Here is a 25,974-nt window from a genome sequence, read left to right as displayed (position 1 = left end):
GTAAAATATACTGAAACATTTATACTTTATTCCTCAGTTTTTTGAGTAGTTTTGATAATTATTTATTGTTCTCATACTTCCCTGTGTAGCTCTGTAAAACAGTTCAGGTTTACAGTTCTTGATCAAGGATATCTTGATCAAGCTACTTAACAGGTGGAGACAATTAGTTATTTATACTCCCCACCAATATCCTCTTGGTTTTTCCATCTTACCATCAAGCTACCAAAAGCCCTAAGGCAATACTGTTTGAAACGGCTGTGCCTGCAAGTTTACTTCCTGCATGTATATGAATATGTAATAAAGAAAGAGTAGATTATTTGCATGTTTCTAACTGGTCACTCATTTAAAGCTGCTCATTAGAGCTGTAGCTGAATGTTTTCTACAGAGATCTGCAGTCACTAACACTTACTTAAGTATAATATTGAGCATTATGTAAATTTTAATTTCATTCAACAACTCAAACCTCAGTGGGTTCAGAGGCGCTGAACCAGGCAAACAACTAGCAAAGCTTTTGTTCACTGAATTCAAATTGCATTCATCAGATGTTTTCTATTTTTGTGCTATTTTCTGCTTCAGGCCTGTAAACCGGCCAGGAAAGCATGCACAGTCCTGAAAGGCTGATCAGCAGTGAATCTCTTGGGTCACCAGTTAAGAAACTGCACTCAGCATTTAGGTATACTGTTCATGGTGTAAATTTAGCCCTTTTGTTTTGCTAATGATAAAAACAGGCGATGCTGGAGCTGTGCAGGCTTATAGGGCTTTCCACATTAATTATCTCTTTGCTTTTGGCACAAGATTACAGTTTTTCACCTGATCAGAATATGTACTCTGAATACATTCACACATTTCTGACATTAAATTTGCAGATTTCAAGGCTGACTGAAATGCTGCTTGGTATTTAGGATTAACTTTAAATCATCTTATCAAATGAGGCTAATCATATCATCCCAATGAGTAAAATCTAGGCTGCGGGCTGTGGCTGATGCTCACATTTAGAGTTCAAACGTGCAGCAAATCATATTAGGTTTCAAGGTCTGTATTTAAATATCAACTCGGGACCACTCCATCCACCAAAGCACACAGACACCAGTGACCCAGTTTTATCAAAATCTAGAGGATTGTCCTCAGGTGGCTGAACGCAAGGAGAGGGGACTTTGAGCAATGAGTGGCTCTACTTCACACTCTGCCTGTACAGAGAACTCTTAAATCATTTTAGTTAACTGTCCCTTCAGTGTCAAAAAGAACTGTGGAAGGAAAAAAATGTACATGTGATTACTACTTACCAGAAACAGGATGTCACAGCTACTTAATAGCTAAAAGTTCCTGAATCACCTTAATATCTTGTGCTAAGTGGAACTCTACATTCTTCTTTCTGTCTTTGGGTGTCAAATATCTGACAGTATAATTTGACAGCATTAAGAAGGTACTGTACTTGGCTTAAAGAACATGACATTTCACAATTACTGAGGAATAAATGGCAACAAATGGTTTCTTCTGATGAAAGGAAAACCAAGCTCACAGCAAAAACTAAAAAGTACTAAAGCTGCCTGTCTTTATTTCTGCTGCATTAAGTAGCGTCATTAGATTTGCAGGTATTTGACCATTAATCAAAATACTGTATGAAATAAACTGTTTATGTGATAGTGGCACATGATTAAAAGTTATAGTATATTTTCCCATTTCATATCAGGTCTATCAGAAAACAATACTGACGTGCCTGGACACACAATAAAATAATTTTTCTTCCAAGGACAATCATTCTCAGTAAAAATACATTTTGGTATTAGGTAAAGCTTAGAGTACCTTCAGCACCTGTAACCAGACCAATCAACAGTCTTTGTTGTACAGACGTTCTCGTTGATTATCCCTGGACACTGGTTCCTTCCTGAGCCACAGTAATGGGATACTAATTATAGCCACTTCATTAGACTATCTGAAACTGCTGAACATTACTATATTTTCTTTAAACAGAGCAAGAACTGGGGCTCTTTCATTACAGTAGCATGGGGATCTCATTACAGCCAATGTGGACATGTTCATCATGGACCAATAACTGGGTCCATGAACTGTAACTATGGTTCTGAGAAAGACATTGATAAACTTTAAACCTATTCTTTAATCTTTGAGAAACATTTCTCAGTTAAATTCCTCTATCCACTAGCCAATTACTGAACTGACAGCATTTCATACTTGACTCAGGTTTATTATCTATATTATATTTTCTTTTCTTTAGAGGCCATTCATTTCATTCCACTTCCTTCACTTTCTAAAAATAACAGTTTTAATACTCTGGTAGAACCTTCTCTAATATGCACTTGTATGAATGCATTTACAAATCATCTTTTACACGAAGTGTTCTAAAAAACAACATAAAAATCACAGTGTGTATTAGTGGTATGGGTATGTTTGTTTGAGAATGACTGTCTAAATCATTTCTGATTTAGATTACTTCTGAGTCATCTTGGGTTGCATTAATTCACTCTCTTTCTGTCTGTCATGCTTTTTTTGCTATTGGGTTTTTCTGTACTATTGTGAGCTCTATTTTCTTCCCTCCAGGCAGAGATCAGCATATCACAGCAGGATGGGTGATATGTGTGAAGCATGCTTCTTAGTAGGTTTTCTGTTGCAATCAGTAGGGATGTTAAGCAGGTTTTGTGAGATAACCCCAGTGCTACACTATAAAATAAGAATCAGGAAGAACCCTGTTAATTACAGAAATACCATCTGTCCTACCATGCACGAGAAAAGGTATTGCAATACCCTGCAATTAAAAATGGCACCATACCTCAAATTATTGAATGACAGTTTTAATAAGACAGCCAATGTTATGTTGCTGTGTGACAGTGGGCAGAGCTGTGTGTGTGCAGTGCTTTGCTTTCACTCCAAGCAGTGTGTCTCAGCTTCTCTGTGAGCTGCAGGAAGTTTTTATGGTTGCAGCTACAAGTGTTCTTCCTGACCATGTACAGTCTATAAACAATGCAGATGCACAAAATGAATTATTGCATTATTTCACTTATGTAGCTGATAATCAGGGAAGCACATGGATCCTACAAAGCTTTTCAGTAAAAGTTGTTTTAAATGTACACAAACCAATGGAGTCAAAACATCTAACGTGGCTAATTTTGAGTGACAGGTTTATGATTAGTGAATGTGATAGATAACATGTGACATTTCTAACAGTACCTTATGCCCTTGTGTCTTTTTGCAGACTCCATCCTGCTCTCTCCACTTCTCTCCCTCTGTATCCTGCTCTCTCCCCTTTCTGCTGTCAACCAAATTGCAAGTTTAACATATAATCACAGACAAAATATTCTATATAATAAGAGGTATAAATTGATCCATATTGATTTATAGTGTTATTCTAATTGAGCATTGGGTTGCTTTGGACAGTACAGTCAGGTAATATCATTTTGATAGTTACTCCAGTGTTCACATTCATTCACACTCAGGATCTATATTTACTAACATCAACTTTTCATCTTAGGCTATTTCTCATGGTAATCTCCACCATGGAATTCATTACTACCTAGTTCTTCTTCTACTTTGCTTTTACATGTGTGACTGATTACAAAACAAGTCAGCATGTTTAACAATTTAACAATGATTAATTGTTATTATTTTTCAGGGGTGCTGAGATGAAATTTAGTTGTGCATGAGCAGCCCTAAAGAGTCTAATATCATCCTTGCTGTGATATCATTTCAGTATCAGTGTCAAGATTTTAAGCTAGGTATTGGTATTGAAGTCATGATTTCAGTATTGTGACAACGCTGCCTTGGACACAGAGACACTCAGAGAGTTCATCAAAGAGAATTTATCAAAGAGATTTTTTTAATCAGAGTGCACATAATTTACATCACTTATTGTCAGAGAATAGCAGAATAACTGCATCTGTAATATAGCTCCAGATGTTACATCTACAGCAAGAACATAATTATATTTAAATGCAACCAGCCAGAGATCCCCTTATGGTTGGCAGCTACAAATATACAATGTGAATGTCCTGAGTGGCTATATTAACACTAATGCAGAATTCTGTCCTTAACTGGACTATGACCCCATTCCCGGACCTGAGTAGGATTGGACTGACAGGAGGAAGGTCTTCAGTTCTTACTTTAACCACAGATCATGCCAGATTTGGGAGGAATTCTGGAGATGGCATTGCGTCAAACTCTCTCTATGAATTTATTTAGCTACTTTTAATTTATTGTTTTGGGGTTCTAGTGCATATTGAATGATTGATTGATTTTTAAATGATTTTCATCATTTAATCCCATATTAAGGTGTGTCCAGACAGAAATCACACCTTTGCCTTGTGTTATTTGCACAAGTTTGTCTGCTTACTTGCCTCAAGCGATTGGTCTACTGAGTGTACAGATGTTAGCTGCAGTCCCTTGTGTGTACATTTACAAAGTAGATTCTTAAAGTCCCAGGATTTGTGTAAATTTTTGCTCAACATTTGAAACATTTTAAAGTGTCTTTGCAGCAGCTTAGGTCATCATGAGAAAGTCACATCTTTTCATTGACTTTATATGCAATCACACAATTCACTTCACATCACACATGAATACACAGTCGGAGTGTAAGCAGTCAAGCTCTGACATTTAAAGAGAGTGCTGGCAGAGGGCTGAAACAAATGAGTTTCTGAAACAAACATCTGAAACAAACAGAATATGAAGAGAATATTAAAGTAATATGCATCAGGTGGCCAGAAACAGTGGGGATGATCGTTTTGCTCTGTCTGCTCTGTTGTTTTGTTTACCTTCTAGTGGTTTTGCAGCCAGAGGTTGCCTTAGAACCACTGCCAAATTGTTTCTCTCTATGTATGCACTGAGAGTATAGTGGAATATAGTGGTATCTTAGTCATGTCTTATTGTTTTACGTGATGAATAGGCTTGTTTGACAGTAAATACACAAACACACAGAACACCTGAGAAATTTGGATTTAATATTAGTTGTTCAGGTTACTCTTTAATTAATTGATTTATGACATACTTCATATATATGATAATTCAAGGGCTACACCAATGACTTAGTGCTTTTATATAATTTTTATGAAAATGGAAGCAACAGAGACACAGATATTTCTTTAGTCCCAGTAGGGGTCGAGAGCTGAAAATGGATTCCTCATTGTCAGGCACTCCCTCCTAGCCCCTTGTTTATAATCTAGGAAGAATTTGAGTATCAAGCCAATCAGATAACTCTGATTAAATCATCAGGCTCATTTTGTTTCAAGCTTTGGAAAGCTTCCTTAAACAGAAGACATAATGCAGCTGTTTTCACAGGCTAAGCAGTCTTTATCATAACCAGTAAAATGGTCTTGATTGTGTGTAAAATGGACAGCAGTCCATATCATCTCTACTATGTAGGAATATATATGGCCTTTACATGTTGAAGAACGTATGCTTTGCTTACAGTATGTAACAATGCAGTCAAAAAGTCATAACAAATGTTATATTGCATATACTATCACTGGGCCCCAGTGATAGTATATGCAGTGAGGAGTATCACTTCAGTCTCATGTTTTCAAAGTCATCTAGTGCTCAGTCAAATAGGATAAAAAGCATCAAAACCCTATCATGCTTTTTGGCTTGCAGACAGTTCTATCTGTGGCCAGTAAATTGCTTTATTTATGACATGGGAGACTCATAGGGTATGAAATTTGGCTTTCCTCCACTAGCACAGCCAGTCTTGACTTCTCATGTATCTATATACAATGTGAATGTATACAAAGCCAGTAAGCTACAATTGGAAAAGGCTTTTGAACGTCTCCAGATCCCATGGTGAGATCTGTGTTAGTATCTCTCATCCTTTGAGCCCTTGCATTTAAAACCTCCCAATTCAAGAAGAGGATTGGTTCAGAGGATAGATTGGTTAAATATGCATCAGCTAGACAATGTTTGCAGCCTGTCACCAGCTGTTTTGGGAGTTAAATCAATAGAGATGTAACAGCTTGGTCCCTACCTGCAACTGTGCTCACACTCTTTGTGTCCTCCCTTGTATCAGAACTGAAGCCATAACATGATCAAACTGCGAGGTCTCTGAGGATCGTCAGAGATCTGAGAAAACACACACAAAAAGCACTTTTGGCTTTTTTTGTTGTTTAGTTATGATGTTGCTGAAGTTAATAGCATTACACAGTAGCATTAAATACCAATACTGACATGCAAAGGAATTTAATTTCTTTAAAGAGAAGATACATCAACAATAATAATAATAATGATGATGATGATGATAATAATATGTGGAAATAGATTTCTTTCTTTTCAATCAATTATTAGAAACATCTTATTTTGCATATAAGATAAGCTGCCATTTCTCTATTTTCTTTGTTCATGTAACAAAAAAAACAAAAAAAACAATCCCCTACAAAGACCGAAACAATTACTGTCAGTCTCTTAGTACATCAATACTGTTCTGCCTTCTCTGCAGCACTTAGTCCCGAGCCTCCACTGCTTCCTAGTAAAGATCTTTATAGAAGGTTTAGTAATAAATCATTTAAAAAGTAAGAATTATTATGTGACAGAAAACAGCACTGCATTAACAAAGCAAGAGGCTGCACTGAAAAAAAATGAGTTTGAAAGCTCATCAGGTCACAAAACTGTGATGGAAGTTATCTTAGCTGCAATCATTTTATTGTTCATTATGAGATAAACATATCCTGCTGTGTAATTATGTGTGCCCTTGCACATATTTGATTTGTCAACAGATAATTTTGCCTTAAGTTCTTGCAAATGTTGAGCCAGGTTAAATATTTTTCTAAGACAAAAGATTTTTGATCACATCATTACAACTTTTGTGTTCAAATGAATGAAAGAGTTGCGTTTTTATTTACACAGTGCTGTATTCTACATAAACACTGCCTTGCCTCCTGTGAAATGCAGTACAGGTAAAACAGATACTGTGTTTATTGGTGTATTGTGGAGGTGCTGCTAGGTGTATTTTGTTATTTTTAGACAGACCTGAGCTAGCTTTTTCCTCTTCTTTCCAGTATGTGTGCAAAACTAATAATAACAATAACAGCTCTTATCTTTCAACATCTAAGCAAATTTAAAATATCACATGCAAAACTTTTGACTTCACCTTGACTGACATTCTGACCTTTACATTTTTTTATAAATCAAAACACAGATGCCTCGATCACCAACAAAGAAGAACAGTTTCAGAAACAATTTCACATGCAGCACAGTGTAACGTGAGAAGGACAATAGATAAGCATACAACAAAGCAGAAGTTAAAAAAAGTCTGTTTTGTTACATAAAAGCTGATCTTCTTGTGCCACATAAAGTCCTGGGAATGACAAATAAATACAGATGTGAGGGTGAATCTTTTAAACGCAGGCTCAAGCAGCAGGAGCCACTGGTGCTCATACAATGCTAGTGTCATTACACAAACAATCGTCCATCTTCTTAGTTCTCTTTCACAGCTGTGGCGATGAGGCATTTGGGATCTGCTGCTATTTGTGTTATTGCCAACAGGTTCTTCCTCTTCCCCATCCAGCACAGCTGAGTGATATCTATGAGGGAGACAGGCACACAGGACACAGTGTTGCTATTAATTCTGTGGTTGTAAATCCTCGAAACACACACAAACACACTTCCCCATTTGCCAAGCGTGTCCCTTGGAAACAGCATACGGATAAAAATAGCAAAGAAGCAATTATCACTTCCTCTGTGTATTTAGAAAGGTAGGCTCAGCTTTTTTTTGGAATATTTAAAAACCCACATACACAGAGAGAATGTGACCTCAAAGAAATCATTATGGCACGATTTAGAGAGCATCGTTAACAGGATTACCTGCCAGGGTCAGATTAGCTGTGAACAGTGTCTACTGTGTCTTTGATTTCGCTGCCATCATCCCTCAGGTGTCCATTTTTATCCTCATACATTATGCATAATCACTTAAGTAGTTTTTATGTCCACTGCCAAAATTCTTCCTTTCAATAATATCTGTGCATGGCATCTACACTATATTCACAGTAAGGGAAGTTGGTAGTGGTGGTTAGAAAAAGGTTTTGATATTTAAGGTTAGACAATGAAAACACATCTTATTTCTGAGATTTAATGGTTACTGTCATCTGATTGGCTGGAAAATTACTTGATCTTATTATAGTAATCTCCAGCCGCACACAAAATTTGTTTGCTAAAAAAAAAAAAAAAAATGCTCGAGTTGCTTTTTTCCTTTGTAGGGCTAGTTGGCATCATACTGTTTAGTGCCAGGGCATAAAATATTCACTGGTGACTTATTAGTAGGTTCTGTGGCTGGGTCGTGTATCTGATGCTTTGGCTGTATTACTAGGTCCGCGTCTCAACCTGCTTTTGCCTCATTTTAGTCCTTTTGCACTGAAAAAAGTGAAGATGAACCCTGGCGTCCTTTATCAAAAGCCATTGGCACATAAATGTGGGGGCAATTTTATGACAGTGTGAACACACATGGATTTTCAGAGTTTATTTATGTGTGGTTATCCTCTAGAGGCTGTATCATTAATACAAGTTATAGGGGCTTCAGGTGTTGACTGTCTGTCTAATGCTTGCAGAGTCATGTCCTTTTGCTGTTTGAAGAGCAGGTGGCAGAAAATAGAAACCAAATGACTCTGCTCCCATGACCCTCATTCCAGCTGTTCATTGGACACTTGATGACTTGAGATTACTACGCATTTGGATGTGTTCCCTGCCATTTATGACTCTCCTTCATTACCCCCTCAATACCTTCTTATTTTTGCCACTGTCCTTTTCCACCAGTCCTCCCTTGCTCTCTCATTTGAAAGCAAAGCACCCTATGGCCCACTTGGCAATAGCCATCAGACAACAAGGTCCATATTTTGCCCTTTTTTTAAGGTCTCATCATCAAGAACTCATCAGAAACTGTGAGTGAATCTTAATATGCTGAAGAAGTAAAGCCTCATTGACTGAAAGTGGCTTCCTCTGCTATTTCCTGAAACTCCACAGATGTACTGTTTAGCTAGGTTAAAAAACAGTCTTGAGCATGGTTGCTTGTGTGCTACATCATAGCAGAATTTAGCCATTATATCTAAAATTAGTGTTTTACTACCAGGAATCTATCATTTTGACCAGGAAATGACTCTTCCTAGCAGCAGAGCTGGGAGCAGGATTTAATGGGTAATTATTTTGGTTATCAGAGTTGTTATTATGTTTTTCATACACCATGAACCACACTGAACCTGGATGTCAGCCAATTTCTATTTGGAATAGATTTCGCAACCTTTGGAAATGCCTCACATGGTGCACAGTGTTAAATCATCCGTGGGTGTCGGTTAGGACCTGGGTGTGATATTGGCTGAACGTCTGGGTAAAAGATGAGCTAAAAGCAGTGTTCACGTTCCAGTTCTTGCACTGTAAGGACTTTGGAGTCGGTGTTGCTCGTTCTCAGACTCTCAGGGCTTCTGCTTCAAGCTCACGCTCTCTCTGGCAGGACATACAGACCTGACTTATCCCCCGGCTTAACACATAACACACTGGGTTGTTCTTATCTTAGGCTTGCAGCACCACAGGCCACATTCACGCATGCAGCTGCACCAATAACACCACTAATAATGAGAGTATGTCGATACTGTCCTCAGATGGGAAAATTTTCATTAACCACATACTTTCAGCAAATATAATTTCAATTCTAAATTTCAAATTCAATTGTAAACTAGAAATCTAAGCACTATAGGACGCCTCACATAAACATATGCTAATATTCATCTGAACTTACATTGCTTTTTAAATTTATTTTATAACACCAGTTATTTCTACACTACTCCAGCCTGACACTCCACTGCAATCACAAATTTAAAGGCTTGTGTGGTGGCTCTCACTGTTGTCAAGATTTTTCCAAAATCAAATCCCATTTTTGATACTATTAATTGTTAGTTTTACTTTGTGTTATTACCTTTCTATCTAGTAGTTTTCTTTGTTAATGAATCCGGCATTTATCTCTGTGCTGGTTACCTTCACATACAGCAGGATTCACAGGAAATAATGCAGCAGGTAATCCAGTGTTACTGTTTGTCATTTAAACTTTTAATTGTTTACTGTTCACTCTCCATTTTGCCATATTAGAGCTGCAACTGCTACTGTGACTACTGCTGCAATGGTTATGGTTGAGTGTGACGAAGTCGCAGGAAACACGATTTATCATTGAAGCTCATAGTGACTGAGCATCAAACTAAGCATGGTCATTATCATCAAGGTAACCAACTTGTTTTCCTGCACCCTGCTATTGTGTGGAAAACTGCATGTGTCATGTGCAACTTTAATCAGGTTGTGGTTGCTTATTACAGGATATACAAATGCAATTTGCTGACTGATTCAGATTCTTTATTATCTCTATTATTATTGGTGAGGTTCTCTTGTCAGAAAGTGCAACAGAAGCGCTTGTGATGTGTCTGTTTACAGTGTGGCCAACACAACTGCAGAAGAAATTTCTCAGGATGTCACAATAGTTTGTTTTTGCTGGTGGATGAAGTCACTAAGGATTTAATATTTCCCAACAAGTTTCTAGGCTCATGTGGCAAATGTGGATTCTATTGCAAGGAATGTTGAGAAAAAAATCAACTAAAATAGAATATTGACTAACATAAGAAATGCAGAAAAAAAGAAATAAAATTAATATCCAGCCACATCTAAAAATATTGGCAGGGCAGGGCCAGTTCATTTGCATTTGCTCTAGAGTTAAGACATTTGGGTTCAGAGCAAAAGATGAAAATGAAAATACGTTTTTGCTTTTATTTCCTGTTATTTAGACGTATAGATGTAAAGAACACAGAACAGAACACCTTTTGTGTAGGTATTTGAGCATGCTAGTTGTTTTCTTGTTAACCAAGTTTGTCCTGTGACATTGATTGTTTAAACAATAAATTGCTTTAAATGAATACTCTTGGCTTTAGCCTTGGGTTTTTTATGGGAAGGCAGTTTTGTTGTTGGCAAAAATAAAAACTGGAAATAACAATCACAGGCTCTGCACCCATTAGGGAACACAACAATTTGGAATGTCCTAAAAAAGAAACATACCACTGATGTAGGAGCAACATGTACAAAATGGGCTGGCCGAGGAAAACAACACCACCTGATGACAGGAGCATTGTGAGAGGTGTGAAGAGAAACCCATAAACAACAGTCAGTGACATAACTAACAGCCACCACAGAGCAGGGGGAAGGGCGTCTGTGAAGCATGGTAGAGGTAGTCTCTTGATTTCGGCTCACATGGCAGCCTCTGCAACAGACTCTCTAATCTTTGTTGTTGGTATAAATCGTGATGGTAACAGCAGAATGAATTCAGAGGTGTACAGATAAATGCAAATCAATGCCAAATCAACAGACTTTATCAGAGGGACATACCCCTGGCCTTTTGAACATGTATTTTACTTGCTGAAGAGGAGACTGAAGAGAGAAACCATGCAAAACAAACACAGACTGTAGAAGGCTAGAAAAGTATATCAAAAGACCGAAGCAGCAATATGCTGATGTCAGCAGGCCGCAACTTGATGCCCTTATTGCAAAAGAAAAAAAAACAGATATGTATGTACTATAAAATGATATGTTTCTGTACTTTGCCTACAGTACAGTGCCTACAGATACAGTAGGTGCTATGTTCTGTGCTGTTTAACATATCAATGTAAATAACAGGAAATAAAATCTGGAATTCCTAATTTCCATCTCATATTGATCTTTGGATCTTAAATCTAAATGTCTTCAGTGTACAGCATATTATATTTTATATTTTTGGTTACATGTCAACCCTGGGAAAATGGATTCAGCTTTATTGAGGTCAGAGCTCAGTCACATGTAGTTTTGACATTGTTATGCAGAGGTTATACCTTTGTGCAGCTACATGTACCTATCTAAATACGCGTGCTTCGGTCTTCTCTTGGGCTCCAGAGCCATTATAATACATTTACCCCTGTCTTCCATGAACTACTAGAGAAGCTCTAAAGAGCACAATAACCTTTTCACGTGTCTACCTGTCCCTGGTTGCTTTCATGGGGTGCCATATATGGCTGAGCTTTGGCTGTAGGAGAGAACAAAGGAGGGCAAGAAAAGGGTGCTAGCTAGAAAGCTAGAAAGAAATTTGTAATGACACCTGGATCACAGGAGGATGGGTCAAAGCTGAGAGTTTGTTCACTTCAGGGATACGTCAAAGAGAAACCCTTGACGTTTCAACAAGGGGCTACCATTTGATCTTGCTCCCATATTTAATGTCACTTCATCAAACTCTGGCACATGAACAGGTAATCTCAAGACATATCCGTATTAAGTCAAAGTTTTCTGAGACTTTGTGTTGGTGCATTTAAGGTGCTATGTGTCCCAGAGCTACTCATGAGTCAAAGCAAGTTTGACAAGCTGAGTTCAGCTGCTAGCTAAAGAGGTGTTGCTGGCCTGTTACGCTAGTGTTAAAAGGACAGTAATGCAACAGATCTTCTAGTGAAGCACTGTTACCGTTTAGGTCTTGATAAAAAAAAACTTTTTTACACATTTAACTTCTCTTTGTATGTAACTGCTGTTCTGTCATTAGATGATACACAGGCTCAATTCAAACCTGCAATTAGTGTTTGGTCTGTTGGGGACATTTAGAAACTAATCTTTTCAAGTCCAATATTCACTTTCTGAATTTTGTGACGACTATAATTTCATCTCTACAGGTAAAGAAGTGAATAGTCATCTGATTCCACTGTTGTTATATAAGGAACCTTGGGGGATTTTGCCTAAAACAAGTTTACATTTGATAATGTGCTATTAATACTGTTGTACCATCCAGAGCCAGATAATCACTGTAGTTAGGTAAAAGATATTCCTAAGCCCACGAAGCACAAGGCTATTAAAAATTATCATTATGACATCATAACATGTCTTGGTAAGATGTTGAAACTGTTAAGTTTCTCACATTTTATCCCCTTCTCTCTTTCACTTACAGTTCTACATGTGCTCTTCTCCCCACTATCATGTGTCATCCATGACCTCCATGTACCCCCACATCTACCCACACACTTCAGCTAGATTTTGATAAAAATCATGTAATAGGGCTAAAAGTGAGGTTATCCCTTCCCTTTAAAGTAGAATATCACATTAAAGCTCCCAACCTCTGAACAACATCATTTAAAGGATAGGGGAGTGTATGAAAGAATGCTTTGGACACTTAGTCAAGTCAGTCTGCTCTAACAACATGGTGTGACTGTTTTTATAGTACCTTGATTTTTATGCACAACCTCTGATTTGTTCTTGTCATTCCCAATAACTTTAAAAAGCCAAAATCACTAAACCCGATCAAAGCAAGTCAGCACTCCTCTTCATTTGCCCATAAACCTACATTATCCCTTTCATCTCCATTAACGATTCTTTCAGTCCTTTTTCCACACCTGTTTAACAGCTGTCATTTGGCTTTCTGATTCCACAATGGGGACAGCAGAGGTTAGGTTTATTTGAGCTCTTTTATCCCCTGTCTGTCTTTGCTATGTCACACATTCTTCTCTCTGTGTGTGCTTGTGTAAGTGCGTGCACATTTTTCCCCTTGGCTATTCGTGTCAAGGTGGAATGATATTGATGTCTCTATATCCATGTGACACATTTTACTTGAACAAAAGCAAATAAGGACTAGACTTGAAAGCACAGTAGGAGTCTTTCACATCTTAACCTTTGTTTGATGGCAAAGACCTAATTTCTAGGATTATGACACCATGCAGTTCGGTATAAAGGTACAAACCATTGAGTGGGGGTATTAATGACAAATATTATGACAGTAGTGGAAGTATATCTGTGTAGGTGAAGGGTTGAGCGTTGTCTGATAACACAACCAGCTGAATGGTACACCAACCAGCACAGGCTTTCATTCATTTTTTTTCCTTAGGGTTGTTTGTTTCTGTTGGGCCTTTTGAGCTGTTGTTTGTTCTGATTCTCTGGGGCTGCAGACTAATGACTACTGATTGAGCCAAGGTTTTGAGACTTGCTACTACAGCAGCAATCAGCAGCACAACCAACAGAAATCATAAAGGCTGGATGTAGGTGAGAAACAGTAAGCAATGGGACGTGTGATTGCATGACACTATTACTGTGAAACAGTTCTTCTGAGGTGGAGAAAATCCCATTGAAATTTTATGTTGATTGTACAGTGGTATCATCCTTAGGGAGAACTGGCTGAATATTTTATTGCTTTCATCTGATTCTGATTTAATAACTTTAATTTGCTGAATGAATTAGCTATTAATTTTGGTTGGCTTCATGCTGCAATGAATTTCGAGATATGGCCAATTAGCAAAGAATCCTCAAAGAGCCATCTGTATAGAGGTGAATGCTGTGTGCTGAAATCTCTTTCCGTTTGACAGAGCATTATCTATCACACAGTTATGATGTGGTCTTACCTCTGTGTCATATTTACAGTATAGTATAGGTTCTGTAGGTTTAAATGACCAAGGTTATTTCTGCATTTACTGTATAATGCAAATAATCTGTATCAGTAGTGTTGGTGCATGTGATGCCAGACTGCCACTAATAGAATAACGGTGTCCACTCTAGCATTTTCTATTTAAAAAGCTTAACTCCAAATTGTTGTATTATCTACCTGTTTTCACTGTCAGGCCATGTGCACATATATGTTTTTAAATCAAAGTAGTAGCTGTAGTATGAAGTAGTCAGTAATATATTTGATGAATACTAGGGCTGCAAAAACTTATCAATAAAATTGCTAAATTTTGATAATTAAAATAGTTGGTAACATGTATTTATCTATTAGTTAGATCTAGTGATGTAGCTGTGGTGGCACATGGTACCATGGTGAGCAGCTGCAGAAAGGAAAATGGCAGAAGTGGAAAAGAGATAATGTCAATCCGAATATCTGTACTGAGACAACAGCAAATGTAAACATGCCAGATTACAGCTAAAATGCTATTTCCATCCATAGCATAGACATATGTAGCCCCTTATGTGAAGAGGATATATATATGTGAGTGTGAGAATATATGTATGTGAGAGAGAGGATATATGTATGTGAGAGAGAGGATATATGTATGTGAGAGAGAATATATGTATGTGAGAGAGAGAATATATATATATGTGAGATTAATTAGGATTAATTGTTTTTATTACCTGCCTAGGGACTATGGATGGATGGCATTTTAGCTGTAATCTGGCATGTTTACATTTGCTGTTGTCTCAGTACAGATGTTCATTAATGTGCATTGTCCCTATTAAAAAAAAAAAAAATAGAACCAAGTGCCAAAGTTTCTCTCAGACACTTCTGTATTTTAATCAAGAACCTGTCCTACAGTATTATGAATCGGAGCAGAAATTCCTTGACACTTCTGACTTTCCATGGGCCTTACTGGAGGGAACAGTCAGTGTTTGACTTGGTAATGAATGCTGAGGGTTTTGATGTATCACAGAGCTCATCCTTTTGCATCCTACCTCCTGCTTTACATGAACAATTATGCCTGTGATCAATTAAAGTTACATGTGTGAAACCCTGGATGTAATTACATCCGCTTGTTTACCACTTCTTTTATGAGTCTGAAAGAAAAGACTGTAATTACTGTATAATGTTAAAGCACTTGTCACAGGAGCCCACAAGCACTTTCTGAGGACACTTGCCCTCCTACAAAAAATGAATTCAACTCATGACATATTACTGTCCTTGTGCTGACAGTACATTAGCAGTTTTCAACAGTACTATGTGAATAAAAAGTAAAGTGAAAGTCCTCCACTGTTTGATGGGGTGTAACAAGTGAGGAGAGAAAAGAGAAGCTGTTTTGACAAGAAGCAGCTTCAATTTACTATCGGATCAGTCCATAGGCACTGTGGATGACATACTGATGGGAAGAAACATCCTGTATGCAGTACAAAGTGTAGCCTTAACTTCCTTTATTCTTTCAACAATTTAAGTTCTAAGTAAAGAGTTGACTGTAGACTTCAGGAGTTAACAGGATTAAACCGCTCTGCCAGTACTCTCAGATAACCGTCACACGCTGCTCACATTCTGCATCTCCTATGTATTTCCAGTTTATTCAAAATTAAAATACTATAAAACTGAGATCCTGGCTTAGACATTTTTTGCCAATTTAAGGATGCACCAATTCTAGTGAAGTCTAAAAAAAGAGTTCAACTTAAAATGTAATAATTAGTGCACTCTCATTCACTCTGCTTTCCATTAATATTAATTAGAAGCATGAAGGGTCATAGCTTGGTACACACATACATGGGTGAGAAATTAAAATGAACTCATAATCTGTTGAGCTTGACAGTTCAGTCTTAGCTTTGAAAATAGCAGTTAGTAACACCTGGTTCTGGACCTTCTAGCCTAATCACATGGTCCTCATTCACAGTTGAACTTTACATATGTATCTGTCTCACTCAATTTACCTTTTTTTCGATTAACTTGCTTTGCCTTGGTCTAACAACATATATATTGGTTCGAGAGGCATTTACCACTTGATTCAAATAATCATAACTCAAAGAACAACTGCTGGCTGAGTTTTCCTCTCTGGTGCCAGCATGTTCTTCAGGCTGAAAGATGCTGTGCATTGTCCTGGCTTCAATGACACCACAATAAAGAGGTGTGGACTACAAGTTTACACTCCTATGGGCACGGTATGCTGTTAAAAACTTGCCTTAGTATAAAAAGTTTAGTGTGTAGTTAAGAATACGCCTGTATATGTAATATGTTATTGAAAAATATATGTACAGTTAGTAAATCTGGTCAAAACTGCCTTAAGGTGGTGGTGGTGAGAAATACAACTTAGTGTAGTGTGTTGGGAGACACTTTTGGGAGTGCATACAGGCATGTGGGGCCATACACACTTTTGAGGCCCATTATGAGTTGCTGTGATGAAACTGATGACTGTGACTTCTATTTTTTATTTTTATCTTCATTGTGAGTTTGAATGCAGTCCTCCATTGGTTGATGATTTTGGTTATTTTGGTTGATGACTAACAAGACTCTGTGCTGATAATGAACAGAGAATTAAAAAAATAAATAACAAAAAAACACTTGGATCTTTTTTTGTAATCGACATGTCCTGCATTTCTTCATTTTCATTTTTATTTTAAAAAGTAAAAATGATAATTTCAATAAATTTTGACAGTTTGATAGTTGATCGTTTTAGAGCTGAAATGACAGGGGGGCTATTAGGCAGGCAGTAATAACTCCGCCACTAGGCGGGCAGGCAAACTAACTAAAACTAAACAAAAGTAGTTCAATCCTCCAGTGAGGAACAAAAGAAATCAGGAGGTATAAATACATTAAACACAAAGGGTTAATTAAACACAGGAGAAATCAATCCTAACTAATCAATATAAAGCTACCTAAGACTTCCAAAGGCGCTACAGGAAACGAGAATAAAAGTCCATATAGGAGACCAAAATCTCACCCCATGACAGTAGCATGTGATGAAAAATATACCTCAGTGTAGTACATGGTCAAAAATGTGCCTTAGTATAATACTATATATGGTGAATAATACCTTGAGTATGTTGTGAGAAGTATGTCTCAGTATAATTTTTGGTGAAAACTGCCTCTGTACAGTATCTGGTGACATTTGTCCCTTACATGTTCCAAAAATAAGACTACAATATATATCATTACAAAATATGCTTTTGTATTTTTTTTTTCTTTCAGCTGCTCCCGTTTGGGGTTGCCACAGCAGATTAATTTACCCACATGCTCGATTTGGCACAAGTTTTACACCGAATGCCCTTGCTGACGCAACCTTAGTAGCTGAGGATAGCAGCCCCTGGTCTTCCAAGTTGGTGTCCTATCCAAGTACTAAACAGGCACAGCCCTGCTTAGCTTTCGAGATCAGACACTAACGGGCACAGGCACCCGGACGCATAAAAAAATATGCTTTTGTATGATATACTGAAAAACGTGTACTGTACCTTAGTCAAGTGGCTTTTATTGTTGTTTCAACCATGTGCAGTGAAGAGAGTGCACAGTGAACCGAAACAATGTTTCTCCATAAAACATCCATCCATCCATTTTCTATACCCACTTATTCCTTAACCAGGGTCACAGGGATCTGCTGGAGCCAATCCCAGCTCTCACTGGGTAAAAGGCAGGGGTACACCCTGGACAGGTCACCAGTCCTCCATAAAACATGCTGTTATATAATATAAAATTACACAAGACCACACATACAATATCTAACAATTACACTTAGAGCACTAACTTAAATGGAAGTAGAGAAGTGCACACATGTTGACAGTTCAGACAGTACATTAGACAATGTATAAGAGAAAGGATAATAAAGGACAATGCAGAGGTGACTAGGGCAGAGTTGTAGTCAGTAAAGTGCAAAACAGCATAGTGCAATATGTTTGTGTGTGGTGGTGAAATATTAACATGACCAACTGCTTGGCAGCAATAATGGAGAACAAGAATTTACAGTTCAATATTGTACAGTATTTTCTAGTAATTAGCAGGCAAAGGAATGTGGAGGATGGCAGCCATTCTGCTGGCCAAGACCCACTTTCACAGTAAATTATACTCAATGGCAACAGGACAGCTTCAAGCCTTTCAGAAATATGAATAAAAAGATACATTTACAAAAAGGACTGAAAATTGAGTGGTGATTACCACGTGTATGTCAGTTTAGCCCTTAGAATCTGAGTCTGATGGATGGAAGAGGGCCCTCAAAAATCTATTCTGCTGTATGATCTGCAGGGGTGCAATTCCCAAACCAGGCAGTTTATTTGGGATGTTGACGGACCAGTTGAGATGCTCCAGGTGTTCACCTTAGCAGATCTCCATGTAGGAGCTGTGATATTCAGTGGGGTGTGGATCTTTAGTGCTCTCCTGAATTCAACAATCATCTCAGTGGTTTTGTTGACATTTGGGGACTATTGGCTTAGCTAGTCCATCTCTTCTCTGAAACAAAGTTAATAAAATGGTCTGCCAGGTTGAATGTTTTTAAGTGACGGTTCAATGTAGCTGCATTGTGATTAGTCCAAAGTGTTCCTGTTATCGGCAAAAAGGTGGTTAAAAAAAAGAAATGCCGCTTTTCACACAGCGAAATTCCATTGTTGATGTGATATGGTCTATTGAGAAGTTAATGGTTTGAAAAATAATGAAAATAAAATGTGTTTTACTTAGTAATGTAAGAGAACTTACATGGTAAATGTTTGTGTTGAAAAACATATTACAAAGGATGTGGGAAGAATGTGGTAATTTCTGAGAAACACATGAGACTTTCTTTTACAGTCTAGTTTCAGCTCACTTACCTAGCAAATAGTTGTGTTTTACTTAGTATAAATATATCTGAGTTATTACCAACATAATTCAGTTATTCAGAGGTTTTTCTTAGCATTTCATCTGTAGTTACACTGTATTTCCCTGCTTGTTAGAGATGGTAGTTACCCATCACATACTGTAAGTTTCCCTTTACCAAGTAAATTCTTAGTAATTAAGGGACTGTAAAAGGAAGGGTTACTGACATGGGTATATTGCAGCAGTTCTCAAATGTTCCCAAATGCACCCCCCCCCCCTTTTTTTTAGAATATTTTTTGTGCTCCCCCATTTTATAGTCTATACTTGAATGTCAGTTTTTATGACATTCTGTCCTATACACAGGCAAAATATTCATGGCACACTATAATAATGCACAATGTCCAGAGCATGCTGACATAAGGTGCAGTTTTCATGAGACACCACACTGAAGCACAGTTTGGATGAGTCATTATACTAAAGTACAATATCCAAGGCACACCATATTTAGGTTTTCATTAGTTTCTTTTTTTAAATTATTCTGTTGAATCACAGTTCAGAAGCAATATCTGATTTTCAATACTTAATTTGCAGTAAATTTTTTATTTATTATTACTTTTGTACTTTTGTACTGTTTTCATTGTTCCCAGAAGACTTAAATCATTGCAATCTAATCATTGTGGTCTGCCAAAGTACTGCCATGTGAATATCCCCACAGAAGACCTGAATATCCTGAATCATGCATATAGTAACACTGAGAATAAGTATACATCTGCCCTGTCCTCTCAGCCGACAGCTCACTGTTCGTACACCCATCCAACAAAGTTAAACAGACTAACCCTGTGAGTAAACAAGTCAAACTTTGGTCCTCAGAGAATATTAGGCAGGGCTGTTCTGCACACACTGATTGGGATGTGTTTAAAGGGGCAGCCATACAAGAGAAATACTCTGTAAACACATGTGCATGAATGGTTGAGACCAGTTACAACCAAATCTGCATTGATATTATAGTACCAACTATACAGCTCACAAAATACCCAAACCAGCAGTACTGGGTGAACAGCCAAGTATGAAATATGCTATGGGCTCACTCTCTTGCATTTAGATCGGGCAGTGAGGCAGAATACAAAACAGCAAACTACAGTAGATTGCAGAAGACAATTAGAGGCAAAACACCAATGCAACAAAATCTGCAGATCATGAATTACAAGGGCACCACAATGATATAACCAGCACAACATGGAAATCTCATCAGCTGATGTACACAAAGTCCTGAAAACAATTAACCACACAAGGCAGCATGCCCAGATAACATCCCAGTGGGAGCCCTCACATGTGCCACAAAATAGTGAGTAGCATTTTTACCTCCATCTTAAATCTGTCCCTTGCACACAGCATCGTCCCTACTGTCATCCCAATCCTCAAAAGAAGCGCAGTTAAGTGTCTGAATATATGATGGTTGCACTCACTACAGTCATAGTGAGGTGCTTTGAAAGAATGGCTCTGGCCTACATCCACTTGAGTTCCTGGACCCCTTGTAGTATGCATACTATCTTAGTGGACATACTGCATATAGCCTCTGGAAAACGATGCTTAGCACTCTTCATCAACTACAGTTTAGACTTTTATACAGTTCTTCCCCATGAATTCACAAACTGAACTCTCTACTCTGTGACTAGCTGCTAAATTTACTCATTGGTAGAAGGTACCAGACTTCAAAATCTAGCCTCAAACATTGTGATGAGGGACACTGGGACACCACTCAGCCTCCAGGGTCTCCTCTAGCATGCAGCAGCAAATCCTGAGCTCGTAACCTGTGGCATCCAAAGAACAGTATTTTAAATCAATAAATCCTAATTATTGTCTTTTATTCTAAATCACCATTTTCCAGAATTTTACAGTTTCAAACATAGTGAACATAGTCAGATACATACTCTATTGATTCATCATCACTGTTGAAAAAATTTTTATTACTATTTAAAACAATAAAAAAACAGAGAAGTGATGCAAAGATCTGGAACCTTTAAACATATATGGGTCAGAAGTCCCAAAATGTCCAGAACATGCAAGCTTTAAACATGTACAGTTCCTGGCAAACTCCAGCTGATGAAAAGTGTGTGATATACTGTAATTAGGTTCACCCTGGTCATACAAAACCAAATAAGGTTGGAGCAGCAAACTACAGGGACTATTCAAATGAGCAATGGTGCCTATGCTATAATTACTTATGATCTAGTTTTCTTTAGGATTAGGATTCATTATGTTTTTTCTTCTTCCAAAAGACATAATTCGTCTTAACTTCCTAAGCAGCTGCAATACACATCCCACTAAAAACTGAGTTGGTTTTTTTTTTAATAATGAGACTGCTTGAAAAAGAACAGAATAAAATCTCACATTTTTGCCTATTTGTGTGAGCAGCACTATGTAGACTAAATCTTGAAATTTTAATAGCACCTTCAAAAGAGTCTTCTTTCAAAAGCAAGTTGGATCTTGGCTGTAATCAAAAGGATTCAACATCAGTAAGCATTTTATTCGGGGTATGTGATTTTCACAAACTGCCACAACTCCTCATCAGAGATCCTCTGAGCTGGTGGAGTTCGACTGGAGGGGTGAGCACCATTCTTCCAAAAAATATCACCACATTTAGTGTTTGAGATCTGTGACTGTGAAGTCTAATTCCAAGTATTTTCACACCAACAAGTTATACTTGATACTTTGTATCGCGGAAGTACATGTCACACATTTATGTTAGGTTTTCCCCATTTTGTGTAGGTATAAAATCACTTTCAGTATTACACATCATGGGAGTTCCTTCATATTCTTGGCTTCTGTGTTTAGGTGGTACCATAGAGCCCAAGATCACAGAGATATCGTGAAGGCCCCATACACGAATGTTTTGTGGTTTCAGGTCTACCGTGTGATCTTTTTCCTAGCGGTTAGAAACCCATGTGTCACACAGTTAAACTAATGATGAGAAGAAAAAGAGAATGGTAAATGAGTTGTGCTACAGTATGAATGAGTGTCTAACAGTCCCTATGAGCCAAACTATTTTTGGCTCTCCACATTAGAGCTGCTGACAAGTCATTTGGTTGCTTGAAGTGCAATACAGTTTGTGGATGAAACACAGAATTTCATGCATGTGTGCCTGAATGTGGGGTAAGCGTCTGTGGAGTGTTGCTGTTTGTGTGTTTTGACTCACTGTTAGATAATGACTGTTCACCCTGTGTGATCTGATCGTAATAAAGCCTGCATCTGTCTACCATCACCCCCTGCCCCCCCAAAGATATTCTCCTCCTCCTGTTAACTCTCCTGCTGTGTGCTCGCCTTTCAATAGGCTCCGTCCACCTCTCGCATATGGTTGCATCATGCCTAACTGCTTTGACTCACAGCATAATACTAATGGGTAATCTATTTACTTGGCAGGACTGGCAGGATGTTTATGAGATTTCATCATACCTGGGGTGGCAACAGGAATGTTTAGCTAGTAATATAGCATCTGCAAGTCTATAAATAAAATGCAACATGCTGCGCATCAACACATTTTGAAGTACGTCCTATATCTGCAGCACACGCACCCAGTCTGATACAGGGTAATCTGGTGGCAGAGAGTTACTGCTGTAATCAGCCTCCATAAAGATTTTTAATCTCCAAAGGACCTGAACTTTGAAGGGCACTGCTGGCTCAGCAGGGAAAGGTGTGCTGGATGTACTTGAAATGATCTTACAATTACAGCTCGCACTCTGTGTTGAATGTTATTCTTCCACTCTGTCCCTTGCTGATGTATGAAATCTAATAAAGCAAAAGAAAGAAAGTACCAAATGAGAGATCAAATTTTACCATCTCATTTGTGGACAATTTCAAATCTCTGATTGCAGAGCTGCACGTTGGCAGCTCATTAGAGTTCTGGCTCCTTTATGCTGTTCTGTATTTCACAGCAAACGTTTTAGCTATGTTTTGAAGCCAAATTTGTAAATTTTACTTTTAGTCGTAACTCACTTCAAAAGGAGGCATTCATCTCCAGCCCCAGTTAAATAAAGGGTATGGGAACAGAAACAAACTGCTTCTGAGAGATGAATGGCTTCTTCATAAAACACAACTTCAAAGCAGATATTGTGGGTTAAAAGTAACTTTAGACTGTTCCAACAAAAATACTGGCTTTGGACCAAATAACTTGGAGTTCAGGACCATATTAAAAGAATCCAGTGGTGTTACCAGATGCATTAACATGCTGTTACTTTTAACTAAGCTAAACAGCACGAAACACAAATCTCCTTAGAGCAGAAGAACAGTTCTATGGTACCTCGATCAGATTTTTCATCCTGATGAGCTCTATTCAGCCTGTAAAATCACTTGCATAATGCCCACTATGACATTGGTGAAGCCAAGTCTAAAAAAACAGCCCTGAAAAAAAAACAGTAGGGGGGTTATCTCATCTACAAACTCATGAAGGAAATCTTAAGTGTTTAAAACCATGGGGCACAGGATTAGAAAAACATGACCATTTAACAGGCAATGTCCATCAGTCACTTTGGTCCATCCTGAAATATCTCAACAACTACTGGATAAATTATACAGAATTTCTTTAAAGATATTTAAGGTCCTTTAAGGATAAATTCCAATAACCTTGGTGACCTATTGACTTTTTATATAGCACCCACCACCATCAGACCAGTGCTGCCCAATATTTCAGCCTTGGTTGTACCCTGTATTTAGTGTCAATTAGCCTGCTAACACACTAAAACAACAGCATGAACATAGTATATTACTGGTGAAACATCAACATGTTAATATTGCCAGTGGTAGCACATTTATAATAGCATTCAGCTTGAAGCACTGTGCCTACAGCCTCACATTTGCTCACACATGCTCTTGCAGGTTCCCCCATCTTATGGAACTGCACTACCAAATTACTGAAGTGCTCTTTCAAAGGTTATAGCAATCATAATTTTAGCAGTTATTCTGAATGCAGTTCCTAAATTGCTGCTTTCTGATCAAATGGCACAGGCAGATAGGAAAACTTAAATAAACAGAAAACTAATATGGAGCTTGATTCCTGTTCCTGTCCTGGAGTGTGCTCCAGAATACAGGCTGATTTAAGTAAACTGAGGCCAGTCTCAATGCATTCACTCTATCAATTCAACCGATTTTTAAGCCTTTCCCATCTTAAAATGTTTTGTCAATTTTTTTCTTTTTCTTTCTTCAATTTTACATCAGTGTTCTTTTGTGCTAGAAATCTCAAATGTTTACCATATTTTTCACAAATTTTAATAAAAACAATTAGAGAATCAACACTAAAAAAGGCTTTTTTAAATGAATAGTTTACTACTATAGACATGAGTCTAAATTATTAATCCCAGTCCTCATATTATTATTAGATTAGCCTGAAAACATGTAGGATTTCTGGGATTCTGGGATTTGTATGTGCATGTGTTCGGGGGAGACAAAGACTGATTGACTGTACAAAAACATTTACTCGTCTCTGGAAAGCCTTCTGTTTGTATTTGTAGACATAGCATAATAATTGCAGTTATCGCTTTGTCATAGCAACTGAATCAATGGGTCTGTGGGAAACATCGATAAGGGACATTTCATCTCACACTCTGATGGATCCTAATTATTAAAATATTTAGCATAATTAATCATCCAGATCTAACTGTGTGGGCGCTCCTTCACTTTCATTAGCTGTTTGCTTAATTCTCTAGTTACAGATTCTAGACTCTGTCAGATATCTTATTACTTTCCCTCGCTACTTGGAATGTCTGTTATTCCTCCTCTACTCCTGTCTTTCTTTGTTGTTTTCTCCATCACTCCCCACTTTGTTGGCAATTCTGCATGTGGGAATGTTCTACAGCGTTCAAAAGGTCAATGCAAGAGTGCTCAGGCATCATTTGTCTTCTCCGACTGTGTGAATGGGAGCACATAAAAGGCTCATGTAGTTCTTAGGACCGTTGGGGTAGTTAATAGAATTAGTTCCCCAAGACTGTTTGGGCCAAAAACACCTTTTGTTGTCCTTATGGAGCCCTTAATGTCAAACGGATCTGTGTGTGTGAAGAATAATCTGTGCGAGAGTGTGTGCTTGTTCATATACACTTTCCACAGCCCTCCAACATGGAGGCTTCTGGACTGGCTCACTACTCTGCCCTCTAGAGCTATTGGAAAGCCCCTAACCTTGTTCACTCTACATTCCCACCATATAAGGTATTATCACCACCTCCCACTACTTTATATGCTTGACTTACATTCATCTTTACAGAAGTTTAAACTTCTTTGTAGTGTTGTAGCTATATTAGCAACAGGACTCCTGAGATGGTAGTGTCAGAAATATCACTGTTGGATGGACTGCAATGGAATTTTAAAGCCATTCATCAAATCCAATCCATCCATTTTCTATATCTGCTTATTCCTAACCAGGGTCACAAGGATCAGCTGGAGCCTATCCCAGCTCTCTTTGGGTGAAAGGCAGGGGTACACCCTGGACAGGTCACCAGTCCATCACAGGGCCACAGAGAGACAAACAACCTCACACACTAACACTCACTCCCATGAGCAATTTAGAGTCACCAATCAACCTGACATACATCTTTTTGGACTGTGGGAGGAAACCAGAGTACCTGGAGAAAACCCACACAAGCACAGGGAGAACATGCAAACTCCACACAGAAAGGCACCTGCTGGGTTTCGAACCAGGAACCTTCTTGCTCTGAGGCAAGCACGGGAGAACATGCAAACTTTAATCGAATCAAATCAAAATTATTTATATCACACTTTAAAAACAACATCCACTTTGC

General features: G+C 38.0%; 1 protein-coding gene across 1 annotated transcript in view; it reads right to left on the bottom strand.

Moving 5' to 3' along the window:
* Positions 1–6,625: 6,625 nt before the first annotated feature.
* uts2r (urotensin 2 receptor) overlaps positions 6,626–25,974 on the bottom strand; it is a 56,044-nt gene continuing 36,695 nt past the window's right edge. Inside the window, exon 4 of the mRNA XM_026314765.1 lies at positions 6,626–7,514. The gene's annotated coding sequence lies outside the window, so the exon portion shown is untranslated. The remainder of the gene's footprint in view (positions 7,515–25,974) is intronic.

The sequence above is a fragment of the Mastacembelus armatus genome, chromosome 19 (assembly GCF_900324485.2).
Source record: "Mastacembelus armatus chromosome 19, fMasArm1.2, whole genome shotgun sequence".
NCBI classification, from domain to species: domain Eukaryota; kingdom Metazoa; phylum Chordata; class Actinopteri; order Synbranchiformes; family Mastacembelidae; genus Mastacembelus; species Mastacembelus armatus.
This window is presented reverse-complemented; position numbering and strand designations above follow the sequence as displayed.